General features: G+C 37.2%; 1 long non-coding RNA gene across 1 annotated transcript; it reads right to left on the bottom strand.

The window, feature by feature from the left end:
- Positions 1-983: 983 nt before the first annotated feature.
- Positions 984-4764, bottom strand: LOC122866806. The gene is made up of 2 exons (XR_006375813.1): positions 4608-4764; positions 984-1604 (listed from the first exon to the last, which is right to left on the bottom strand). It is a non-coding gene; the product is annotated as an uncharacterized LOC122866806 (long non-coding RNA).
- Positions 4765-5491: the final 727 nt, after the last annotated feature.

Raw genomic sequence — 5491 nt, 5'->3', positions numbered from 1 at the left:
GCTTTATCCACAATAACTTTTAGCAATTCTGGTTCATAGAAGGTCCCCTGTAATACCTCATCATCATAATCTTTTAACCTATAAATGGGGACTCAGCAGTACACATTCCATTACAGTTTAATATTCATCAGCAAAATTTTGCTCATAACCCTTGTTAAAAAGGTCCTCTTAATTTTGAAGTTCTCACCGTATCACCGACTTTATATTTAAAATGAATTACTCCTTTGTCTTATGTTTTATATATGTGTTGTTAAAAACAACGTGCTTGTTGTCTTTTGTTACCTCACATGGTTTGATTTTAATACTACGATGATAACTCACATGTATGAGCTGACTACGTCTTGCAAAATGTCTACATAACGTTTAAAATGAATGGCTGTTAAATAACGCCACATTTTAGATTTCAGAGTCCTATTGAAACATTCAACAATAGAGGCCTTAGTCTCATTTGATGTGTTAAAGTGAATAATTCTATTCATTTAATTATTTTTGATTAATGTTTCAAACTCTTTGTTTAAGAATGTCTTTCTTTTGTCTGTTTGTATTTTATGGGGTATTCTACCTTCATCTAAAACATCTTTAAAGGCTGCTGAGACACATCTACCACTTTTATTTTTCAAGCACTGAGCCCATGTGTATTTTGAAAACACGTCTATACATGTTATAAAAAAAAAGTACCCCATCATTTTCTGAAGAATAAGCTGACATGTCCACTAGATCTAGCTGGAACTGCCAATCTATATTCACTAACACTTTATTTATCTTAAAATGTACAGGAGCCGTTCTGTGAAGACTATTTAAGTTTTTGTTTACCCCCATATCTCCCTGCATTTTCTGGCGCATAGTATATATTTTTCATAATGTTATCCATGGCTGTTGTCATAAAAATAAACACACTTATTTCCAAGGCATGTTTACAACATCAACAGCCTTGTCTTACCAGACAATGATATTTACAAGTATACACTTTTCAAAAAAATCAATACAGGCATTTGTATTTTTACTGAGCAAAGATTCTACTAAACATTGCATTATATTATCAACATCCACATGCTGCTTTCTGTTTAACATCAACACACACAGATCAGTTCTAAAAGTACAAAAAGAAAACACATGACCCATGTGGAATTCATTATCATTCAAAGGAAAATACTTGACTAGAGTAGATTTCACATCTGCATATTTATCTGCAATCAGTTATACCATAGCATGCCAATCCTCTATCACTTGTCTAAGACATTCAGTCTGCTTTTTAAATCTAGGACACCATAGTAATCTATCAGTGTCACATACTGCATTATTAACAGCATCCCAAAGCATCTTATACATGGCAGTAGATATACGTGCAAATGTTGAGAGAATCCTTAACTACAGTATTCAGCCTATTATCCACTGTAGTTATCTGCTTTAGTGTTGCAATGAGAAACGGGTTCATCAACCATTTCTGCAAAGCATCTGCAGCAATGTCTCAAATGTTGTACGTAGACAGCAATACGATCCCAAGACAATCCAGTACATATGTCATCCACCCAGGAGTTATCGCTGCCATCATCCAGGCATGTAGTGAGTTGGTGGCACATCACACCAGACATAAGGCCTCACACCTGTACAAAACATATGCTAAATTTAGAATAATCAAAATATTCAACATTTACTTTTTTTTTTGCATATCCTTCTGCACAAATGTTTAGAACAGCCCTGTAAACAAGAGAGGTTTGAAATATTTGAGCTCATCAGGCCGTGCTGGTCTGGGCAAAGGTACGCATATGCCGGGGTCTGCCCGCTCCGGTTTGTTGTCCTTAGCCTCTGGAGTCTGCTCATTTATCAGAGTGTCAAAAAGTTTTCTTTTGAGACCTTCATAGCGCTTGTAAGTCTTATACCATCTAAATAATGTATCAATACATGAGAAAACATCAAGCGTTCTCCCCCAATCACTCCAGTGGACTACAAAACCAGTGATAAACCACGTCAATTCTTTAGATGTAATGGGGTAGAGTTTATCTGCATCAGGGGTGCCCCTCTGAGCCTTCTGAATAACAGAGTTATCCACGCATGGTCTGAAAAAGATGTAGACCTCAAGGTCTGTTTCTACACAATAAGTCTCTCCAGACACAGATCCATCCCATTGTGCTATGTACACCCATTTTGATTTACTTAGCTCTTTACAAATTTTGTTTCTGAAATGATCTTAGTCCCTGGCAAAAAAACAAATGTGTGGTGTAGTTCCACAAAGGAACATTTCATCATCTTGTGTAAAGATAGACTGTTCCTTGGTCAAACAAGTATCCCGATACCCTAAAATCTTCCAAAAAGCCCACGCCTTTTGATCCAGAAAACCAGTCAGGTTTGTAGGAGAGGACTTTTTCTTTCTGATTTTTGATTCTTTCAGCATCAGCAAGAGTTATACGTCGTTTTGGAGTCAAGACCCCTGAATGATTACCTGTATTCTCCATGGCCGTGATGTTGACACAATCAGTGCAAAATGGAAAAGGAGCACGGCAAATCAGTCACTCAATAGAGATACAGCTGTCATCCAGAATCAATACAAAAATCTCGGTCAAATGTAGCAGCCGTCGTACCACAGTCGCTGTTTAGTATATGATCTGCCCCCACAATGACGCTATGTAGTTATACCATGTCATGTGTGTGCATGTGAAGGTCATTAGTCCCATGCGCGTGCACGAAAAAGGTCCCCCTTATATACTACTCATATTTTATTGTATGCATGGTGTCACTATAATATTATTACTGAAACTTGGAATAAAGCCGTGAAATTTGAATTATAATCTTTCGTTTTTATAAACTTTCATATTTTCTTGTCAAAAGGTACACTTATATATATTATATTATATATATATTCCCATGAATGCAGCATGAATACAAATACAGCTATTGGTTAATTAATATATTGTTTTATAATATTGTAGTTGCAATATAAAGTATGCAATCAGTATTGTCTATCTATAGATAACCTGCTTGGAAAAAAAAATAAAATGGAATAAAATGTTGAAAATAAATAAAAATATGTCATCTGTCTGTGTCAAGTGTGAAATCCAGACTAAAACTATGACGGTCACTGTTGTTTCTACTGCTGAGAGGCATGCAGTGCCGCTAAGCTTCCCCTGGCAGCCTGGGAGGGAATAACCCACAGTTCATAGCATTGTGACGTTAAAAACGGGATTACCAGGGGAAACCCGGCGGCATTAAAAAAAAAAAAAAAAAAAAAAACATGGAAGGAGCAATAATTATAAAACTATATAGACGACATGTTGGCATTGCAATACGTATTGATTGAAAAACCGGTAACACTTTACAATAAGGTACACAAAATTGTGAGTAGTTACTTAGGAACGAGTGAATGAATCAGGAACGAACTGATAATTAATGAATTGTTAATAAGTAGTGAATAACACAGAATGGAAGGCTATATAGTTAATTTATAGATAATGATGATTTACTGACTAGGAGATACTTTATTAATGAATCATCGGGTAACTACTTCATACATATCTGTAAATCGACATACTGACCATTTTTTTCATGAGTCAGATTAACTCTGAACCATCCGGTTCTCACGACTCATTTATTACTAATTACTGTCGGTGCATCATACTGAGTGGTTACTAACTAGTCCCTCATTGCGTCATAATTACCTTACATTACTTAGTCTTTCTGTGTCCCTTCAGGTAAAGTGACGCATCATACTGAGTGGTTACTGAGTACTGAATCATTACTTAATTGTCACCCGTCCATTAGTTAAACATTTCAGCAGTAAGCAAAACAGTGTGTGGAGGTTTTTTTCATTGTTTTCAGATACAAAAACCGCCACTATACACACATTTAGTTTCACAACTATTTATTTATTCCATCTGAAAAACACATTGGAAAAAAAATTAAATAAACAAACATTAGGTTTTGTCTCACTGCGGCGACATTAACACGTTATCATTTCGTACGATCGATTTAGCCTTACGAACACCACGATTCTACACCATTAGCGGTTAGCATCAGCATGTAGCTAATGTTAGCTTTTGGCTAGGGTAACAATAGCATGACATCTGTTAGTGTTAGAGCCTTTGACAAGCATCATGTGGAGCCGATTGACCGTCCGTTTCCGTGGCTTCCGACAGCGCAGGAGCGGAGTCTTCCGCTGCTGCTGCCGCACAGAGAAGACAGGTGTGGTGTTTACGGTGATGTCCTACTTGCACAGTGGAGTGTGACACGAACTGCACGTCTGTTTACTTCCTGTCAACGTTACCTGCGCCTCCAACCTTAGCGATCACCTTACAGTGCTTTTTCCGTCCTTAAATGAGTTGCTTCACCTTTCACAGATAGTTGTTGATAGTATTTGCCGTTCTTAGTGTTTTTGATCATTTTGATAATCACCTCAGTGTCACCTTGACAAAAACAACACCTGCAACAGACTGCTGTTTGTCGATTTCAGCTTAACATTCAACCCATGTGAAACTGACACTGTGTGTTCTGTGTTTCTTGGATTCATTCTCTGTTTCTGGTGTACCTTCGTTTAAGGACTTTTGGATTTTGGTTTTTGCCGGCTCCCTGTTGGACTTCTTGCCTTTTTTTTTTTTTTTTTTTTGACTGCTTACCTGGTTGTGACCACTGTCTGCCTGTAACCCGAGTTAGCCTTGTTCTTTTCATTAAAACTGTTTAACTGAATCTGCTCTGTTTCGGTCCTCTCCCTGGTTCCTGGCTTGACACAAACAAGAAACAAGAAGGTGACTGAAATGCTGCAAACAGAGTCTGCGGTTCTGTCACAGAAACAGCATTGAATCACTTGCAGAGATACATCAGGAATGCAAACCAACACAAGTTGGAAAGCTTTTTTTTTTTTTTTTTTTTTTTGCGTTTTTGCACAGGGTCCTCTGTTCTTTGCACAAAACAAAGTAAAGTAACCTTTAATGCTCAAACTGGTTTTGGTAGAGGTCACAAATGTCACGTGGCCCGCAAGCTGACAGGAAGCAATCTACAAACGTGCAAAAACCCGTGTCACGTGTACAAATAGATCCACAAATGCGTATATATCTCGTTACGTGTGTTTTTGTGGTGAACTATTTACAATTGTGAACGTTAACATTTTTATGTGAAATTAAAATACGTTTTTACAGAGTAAGTTGCATGTATTTTCAAATCGCTCCATATTTTCGTGGATATGACTTTTAAACAACACACATTTTTTTAAATATAAGTTTGTGGCTAGTGAAATATTTGTATTACGCAACATATTTGTGGATTGTCTTCTGTGAGTCCAACATAAAGACTTCCATCAACAACCTTGCTTACTGCTGAAAGGTTTTACTAATGGACAGGTAATAAGTAATGATTCAGTACTCAGTAACCACTCAGTATGATGCTGCGTTTCATTTGGAGTTTCTCATTCCCTTACCCTCAGCCCTTGGTATTAGGCCTAAATGTCCGACATCTCTCTTGTGAGCTTATAAAAGCAGCATCAATCCTGTAGAGAAACGTCTGT

Source organism: Siniperca chuatsi, linkage group LG19 (genome assembly GCF_020085105.1).
Source record: "Siniperca chuatsi isolate FFG_IHB_CAS linkage group LG19, ASM2008510v1, whole genome shotgun sequence".
NCBI classification, from domain to species: Eukaryota; Metazoa; Chordata; class Actinopteri; order Centrarchiformes; family Sinipercidae; genus Siniperca; species Siniperca chuatsi.
Note: the sequence above shows the minus strand (reverse complement) of the source record. Positions and strands in the feature narration are given on the sequence as shown.